Source organism: Chrysemys picta, unplaced genomic scaffold (assembly GCF_011386835.1).
Source record: "Chrysemys picta bellii isolate R12L10 unplaced genomic scaffold, ASM1138683v2 scaf355, whole genome shotgun sequence".
NCBI classification, from domain to species: Eukaryota; Metazoa; Chordata; order Testudines; family Emydidae; genus Chrysemys; species Chrysemys picta.
Window position 1 is genome coordinate 1 of NW_027053062.1, and position 7,500 is coordinate 7,500.

The window sequence follows — 7,500 nt, forward strand, 5'->3', positions numbered from 1 at the left end:
GGATCCTCGTTAAAGGATTTAAAGTGTACTCATTCCAATTACAGGGCCTCGAAAGAGTCCTGTATTGTTATTTTTCGTCACTACCTCCCCGGGTCGGGAGTGGGTAATTTGCGCGCCTGCTGCCTTCCTTGGATGTGGTAGCCGTTTCTCAGGCTCCCTCTCCGGAATCGAACCCTGATTCCCCGTTACCCGTGGTCACCATGGTAGGCACAGGAAGTACCATCGAAAGTTGATAGGGCAGACATTCGAATGCATCGTCGCCGCCACGGGGGCGTGCGATCGGCCCGAGGTTATCTAGAGTCACCAAAGCGGCCGGGCGAGCCCGGGTTGGTTTTGGTCTGATAAATGCACGCATCCCCGGAGGTCAGCGCTCGTCGGCATGTATTAGCTCTAGAATTACCACAGTTATCCAAGTAAGGGTTGGAGCGACCAAAGGAACCATAACTGATTTAATGAGCCATTCGCAGTTTCACTGTACCGGCCGTGTGTACTTAGACATGCATGGCTTAATCTTTGAGACAAGCATATGCTACTGGCAGGATCAACCAGGTAGCCGCGCTCCGGAAAGGAGGAGCGGGGGCCCCGCCACGAGGACTGGAGGCACCCCCGCCCAGCGGGCCCCACCGGCCTTCCCCCGGGAGGGAAGGAGCGGGACCCGCGACGCAGCGAGAGGCGGAGGACCGACGGGGATGGCGATCCCCCCAAGATCGGCCCCGGGACACGCGACGGATGGCGGGAGAGAGACGGAGGACCGTCAGGACCCCGACCACCTTCCGGCTCCCTTCGGCTTCGAGCCCGCGGCAGAGTGCCCCGGGAGCCGCCAAGGAAGGACGGCGGAAGAGATGGGGTGAGCCTCCGAAGAGAGCCCCCCTTCTCCCCGCTTTCCCAGGCGGCCCGGGTTACACCCAAGGGCGAAAGCCGGCGGAAGAGAGAGCGAGACAGGGCGGGGGGGGCGGGCCGTTAAGACCCCCCCCCTCCCGGCACCTACCCTCGAACCTCTCTCCCCGCATTCCCCGGTGTTCCGGGTGACACCAGGGGAGAGTCCGGCAGCGGAGAGGGCGCGGGGCCCTCGCGCTGCTTTTCTTTCCCCCCCCGTGGTGCCCCGGGTGGCATCGAAGAAGGATGTCGGGAGTCAGACGGAGCCGGGCCCCCTCGAGCCCCCCCTTCGCCCCGCTTTTCCCGGTGTCCCTTTCTTGGTACGTGGCGACGCGGCGCAGAGGCCGCCACCGCCTTCCAGGCAACCCGCTAGAGAAGAAGTCAGCGACCCAGACAGGGAGGGCAGCAGGGGTTACTGGTGCTCCAGCGAGAGGGCGGTACGGGGGTCCCACCGACGCCGAGGGCCAGCCCACCTCCCGCGGCCCGCGCCGCGTGGTGTGGTCCTGTCGGGGGGGGACCGCAGCGCGCCCCTGCTCGCTCTCGCGACCGTGTTTGGCCCTGCTGAGCCTCGCGGCTCCCTGGGTTTTTCGGACCCCTGGGTGGTCTGCCGGAACCGCTCGACCTCGCACGGCGGAGATCTCGGCCAGACGGCCCCACGCACGGAGGGCCGGGCAGGTGCCCGGGCCGCCCCGAGGAGGGAAGTCCCCATCGGTCCCTGGATCCGTGCACGCGAAAAGGAAGAGGGTCCCCATCCGCCTGAACACCGGACGGCCCCGCGGTTGGGGTGCCGGCCCGCGAAGGGCCCTTCCCGTCGCGAACGTCAGCGCCACATCGATCGGCGGGCGCGAGAGGAGCGGGCCCCCCCTCCCTCCGGGGGGCGCCGACACTCGGAGCTCGGCTCCCGGCCGCTGCGGGGCCCGTGAGCTAAGAGCCGGGAAAAGCGGGCCGTCTCGGCGGAGGGCCGGGTGCTGGCCTCCGCCCTCAAACGGGCCCGCTCCCCCCCTCCCACGCCGGGCAGGGTCGGGTACAATACTCGGATTGATCCCCTAGGCTGAGCTCCGGTTCTCACAGGCTCTGAAAAACCTGTCCTCAGAAATCTCCTCACACAATCCTCGAAAGGCAGGTCGAAAAAGCCAAAGCCCCGCCTTCGGCGGTACGAAACTGGAACCGGGCGCCACCTCGTGGTTCCCTCGGTCGGCCGAGACGGCGTGGGGCGACCCCTTCCGGACATCCGCGAGACGACCGGCCGTCAGGTCAACCCATTCGCTCCAAAGGGGTTGACCTGGTGGCCGAGAGGGGACTTTGAAAATTTTTCGGACTTGGAAAACTTTTTTTTTTTTTTTTTCCCCCCAGCCCGCTTCCTCCGGGTTGACCCGGTGGCCGAGCGTCTCGCCGTCCCCGGACGCGGCGAGGGACTGCCTCCCGGCCGTCAGGATCGGGCCCACGGAAGTCTGATTTTAAAAAAAATTGGCCGACGCCACCGCGGAGGGCTACCCGAGCACCCCGGGCCCCGGAGCCGGAAAAGGGAAAAAAAGGATCGGGCCCACTAGAGACATGGACCCGGCCGCCAAGCAGGCCGCCCTGGGCTGACCCTCCCCGGCCGCAGCGAGGGACTGCCTCCCGGCCGACAGGATCGGGCCCCTGGAAGTCTGGGGGTGGGGGGGGGAAATCGCCCCACGCCTCCGAGGAGGGCTGCCCGGGCGGGCCTGGCCCCGGAGCTCGAAAAAAAAAAAAAAGGATCGGGCCCACTAGAGACATGGACCAGGCCGCCCTGGGCTCACCCTCCCCGGCCGCAGCGAGGGACTGCCTCCCGGCCGACTGGATCGGGCCCCTGGAAGTCTGGAAAAAAGACTGGAACCTGACGCCTCCGAGGAGGGGGCGCCCAGGGAAGGAGGGAGATCCGGGTTGACCTGGTGACCGGACGGGAAAGAGGCCACCGGGCGTCCCCCCCCTTAAAACCTAGGGATTGACCTGGTGGCCGGAAAGCGAACCGGCCAGCAGGTGAACCCTTTCGATTCCACGGGTTGACCTGGTGCCCGGGAAGCGAACCGGCCAGCAGGTGAACCCGTTCGATTCCACGGGTTGACCTGGTGCCCGGGAGGGGACTCTGAAAATTTTTCAGCCCTTTCGACTCGGGGTTGACCTGGTGGCCGAGAGGGGACTCGCACGGCAGGCAAGCCGCCCTGGGCTCACCCTCCCCGGCCGCAGCGAGGGACTGCCTCCCGGCCGACAGGATCGGGCCCCTGGAAGTCTGGGGGGGGGGGGAAATCGCCCCACGCCTCCGAGGAGGGCTGCCCGGGCGGGCCTGGCCCCGGAGCTCGAAAAAAAAAAAAAGGATCGGGCCCACTAGAGACATGGACCAGGCCGCCCTGGGCTCACCCTCCCCGGCCGCAGCGAGGGACTGCCTCCCGGCCGACTGGATCGGGCCCCTGGAAGTCTGGGGGGGGGGGAAATGGAACCTGACGCCTCCGAGGAGGGGACGCCCAGGGAAGGAGGGAGATCCGGGTTGACCTGGTGACCGGACGGGAAAGAGGCCACCGGGCGTGCCCCCGTTAAAACCCCTAGGGGTTGACCTGGTGGCCGGAAAGCAAACCGGCCAGCAGGTGAACCCTTTCGATTCCACGGGTTGACCTGGTGCCCGGGAAGCGAACCGGCCAGCAGGTGAACCCGTCCGATTCCACGGGTTGACCTGGTGCCCGGGAGGGGACTCTGAAAATTTTTCAGCCCTTTCGACTCGGGGTTGACCTGGTGGCCGAGAGGGGCCTCGCACGGCAGGCAAGCCGCCCTGGGCTCACCCTCCCCGGCCGCAGCGAGGGACTGCCCCTCCCCACCCCCCGGCTGACAGGATCGGGCGCACTGGAAGTCCGGGACAGTATTTTCCCCGACGCCGGGGAGGGCGGGCGGAGGGGCTCTGGCGGCCAGCCCGGGCCCCGGAGCTCGAAAAGGAAAAAAGGACCGGGCCCGCGAGAGACGGGGGCCCTGCCGCAGGGGGGGGGGGCAGTCCGACCGGGGCTCACCGTGCGGCAGGCCCGGGCGTCGGCAGGGGAAAGCGGGCGAGGAGGCGCGGGGCCGGGTGCCTACGGCCATACCGGACCGAACGCCCCCGATCCCGTCCGATCTCGGAAGGTAAACCGTCCCGGGCCTGGCTAGTACTTGGATGGGTGACCGCCTGGGAATCCCAGGTGCCGTAGGCAGCTTTTCCCGGTCCGAGTCAGCTCTCTCTCCTTTTCTGGGGGGGAAGGAGAGGGGGGGACGGGCCGGAAAGCCCCTCGTCGCTCCTGCCGAGTCGGAGGTCGCGGCCGCAGGTCACGGGTCTGGGCGCCTGGGGTCCGGCTCCCCACCCACCCGGCTTCCTCCGCGGAGGACCCCCCCCGGGGCCACCGAAGCCGCTGGGGGAGACCCCGGGCATGGGGCGGACTGGCCCGGACCCTCCCGGCCGCCGGCCCGCAGGTCCGCCCCGAATCCCCCCCCGCGGCCACCCAGGCCAGGCCTGGCCAGGCGGGACGGACGGCGGGTGTCCAGCGCCCAGCGGCTTCCTCCAGCGGGGACCCACGGACCCCAAAGCCGCAGGGGGAGGCCCCGGGCCCGGGACGGACTCGCTCGGACCCCCTGCGCCCGGCCGCCGGCCCGCGGGACCGCCCCGAATCCCCCCGCGGCCACCCAGGCCAGGCCTGGCCAGGCGGGACGGACGGCGGGTGTCCAGCGCCCAGCGGCTTCCTCCAGCGGGGACCCACGGACCCCAAAGCCGCAGGGGGAGGCCCCGGGCCCGGGACCGACTCGCTCGGCCCCCCCGCCTCCCCTGCGCCCGGCCCCCGGCCCGCGGGACCGCCCCGAATCCCCCCGCGGCCACCCAGGCCAGGCCTGGCCTGGCGGGACGGACGGCGGGTGTCCAGCTCCCAGTGGCTTCCTCCAGCGGGGACCCACGGACCCCAAAGCCGCAGGGGGAGGCCCCGGGCCCGGGACGGACTCGCTCGGCCCCCCCGCCTCCCCTGCGCCCGGCCCCCGGCCCGCGGGACCGCCCCGAATCCCCCCGCGGCCATCCAGGCCAGGCCTGGCCTGGCGGGCCGGTGTGCGGCTCCCCCGGGCTTCCTCCCCCGACGACCCGCGCCCCCCTGAGCCGCAGGCGGAGACCCCGGCCCCGGGGCGGACCGGCCCGGGCTCGCTCGAGCCCCCTGCGCCCGGCCCGCAGGACCGCCCCCCCGAATCCCCCGGGAGAGGCCCGGCCTGCACGCCACTGACGACCCGCGGCCCCCAAAGTCGCAGCAGGCGCCCCCCCCCCGGTTAGCCCCGTCTCGCTCCGCGCCCCCCGCCCCTCGCTGCCGGGACCGGGCGCCGCCCCAGAGTCAGCCGCAGCCGGCCGGCCTGAGAGCTGCCCTCCTGTGGACGACGGTGAGTTTACCTTGATACTAACCGGCCGTCAGCCAGGTCAACCCCATTGCTAGACTGGGGTGGACCTGGTGGCCGAGTGGGGACTTGGAACATTTGACAGCTGCTTCCCGGGGCTTGACCGGTTGTCCTGAACGCCCCCCACCCCCAGCCCCAGCCCCCGGCTCCTGCTCCCCTCTCCCCAGCCTCGGTGCTCCGCTCCCTGCCTCGGAGGCTGCCTCTCTGCGGCGCCTGCATCGCCTCCGAGGACGCGCACCCTCCGGAGGCTGGACGTAAACCCACCACTGCCGCTGACCCGGCTCTCCGAGGGACGACTGTGAGGCCTCCCCCCCCCCCCCACCCCCGGACCGCCCTGGGGACGACTGCTAAGCCTCCCCCACCGGACCGCCCGGGGCAAGACTGCTAAGCCTCCCTCCCACACACACACACACACTGTCGGGGGAGGACTATTAAGCTTTCCCCCTGGAGCGCCCGGGGCGGACGACTGTTAAGCCTGCCCCCGGAGTCCTCGGGGGAGGACTATTAAGCTTTCCCCCCTGGAGCGCCCGGGGGGGGGACGACTATTAAGCCTGGCCCCCGGAGTCCTCGGGGGACGACTATTAAGCCTCCCCCGGACCTGCTCCCTCTCGACTATTAAGCCCCCCCTCTGCGGTCCTCAGCACCACTGCCGCGCTGCCCTGGGAGTGGGGTGACATCCGGTCCGGAAAGCAAACCGGCCACCAGGTCAACCCGTCGAATCCAATGGGTTGACCTGGTGGCCGGAAAGCAAACCGGCCGCCAGGTCAACCCAGTAGATTCAGCGGGTTGACCTGGTGGCCGAACGGGGACTTTGAAAATTTGACAGCCGCTTCCCGGGGGTTGACCTGTTGTCCCGGTGGGGACTTTGAACATTTGACAGCCGCCTCCCAGGGCTTGACCTGTTGTCCCGGGGGGACTTTGAACATTTGACAGCCGCTTCCCGGGGCTTGATCGGTTGTCCTGAACGCCCCCCCCACCCACCCACCCCAGCCCCCGGCTCCTGCTCCCCTCTCCCCAGCCTCGGTGCTCCGCTCCTTGCCTCAGAGGCTGCCTCTCTGCGGCAGCTGCATCCCGTCCGAGGACGCTCACCCTCCGGAGGCTGGACGTAAAGCCTGACACCCGCCACCGCCGCCGACCCGGCTCTCCGAGGGACGACTCTGAGGCCTCCCCCCACCCCCGGACCGCCCTGATGACGACTGCTAAGCCTCCCCCACCGGACCGCCCGGGGGAAGACTGCGACGCCTCCCGCCAGGCCCCCACCCAGCCTGGGGGAAGACTGCTAAGCCTCCCCCCCCACACACACACACACACTGTCGGGGGATGACGATTAAGCCTCTCCCGGACTGCCCGGGGGACGACTATTAAGCCTCCCCTGGAACCACTATTAAGCCTGCCCCCGGAGTCCTCGGATGACGACTGCTAAGCCTCCCCCACCGGACCGCCCGGGGCAAGACTGCTAAGCCTCCCTCCCACACACACACACACACACACTCTCGGGGGAGGACTATTAAGCTTTCCCCCTGGAGCGCCCGGGGCGGATGACTGTTAAGCCTGCCCCCGGAGTCCTCGGGGGACGACTATTAAGCCTGGCCCCCGGAGTACCCGGGGGACGACTATTAAGCCTCCCCCGGACTGGCCGGGGGACGACTATTAAGCCTCCCCCGGACCTGCTCCCTCTCGACTATTAAGCCCCCCCTCTGCGGTCCTCAGCACCACTGCCGCGCTGCCCTGGGAGTGGGGTGACATCCGGTCCGGAAAGCAAACCGGCCACCAGGTCAACCCGTCGAATCCAATGGGTTGACCTGGTGGCCGGAAAGCAAACCGGCCGCCAGGTCAACCCAGTAGATTCAGCGGGTTGACCTGGTGGCCGAACGGGGACTTTGAAAATTTGACAGCCGCTTCCCGGGGGTTGACCTGTTGTCCCGGTGGGGACTTTGAACATTTGACAGCCGCCTCCCAGGGCTTGACCTGTTGTCCCGGGGGGACTTTGAACATTTGACAGCCGCTTCCCGGGGCTTGATCGGTTGTCCTGAACGCCCCCCCCACCCACCCACCCCAGCCCCCGGCTCCTGCTCCCCTCTCCCCAGCCTCGGTGCTCCGCTCCTTGCCTCAGAGGCTGCCTCTCTGCGGCAGCTGCATCCCGTCCGAGGACGCTCACCCTCCGGAGGCTGGACGTAAAGCCTGACACCCGCCACCGCCGCCGACCCGGCTCTCCGAGGG

The 7,500-nt window shown here is 69.2% G+C and overlaps 1 non-coding gene across 1 annotated transcript; it reads left to right on the forward strand.

The window, feature by feature from the left end:
• Positions 1–3,951: 3,951 nt before the first annotated feature.
• Positions 3,952–4,070, forward strand: LOC135978633 (5S ribosomal RNA). The gene has a single exon (XR_010596012.1). It is a non-coding gene; the product is annotated as a 5S ribosomal RNA (ribosomal RNA).
• The last annotated feature ends 3,430 nt before the right edge of the window (positions 4,071–7,500 follow it).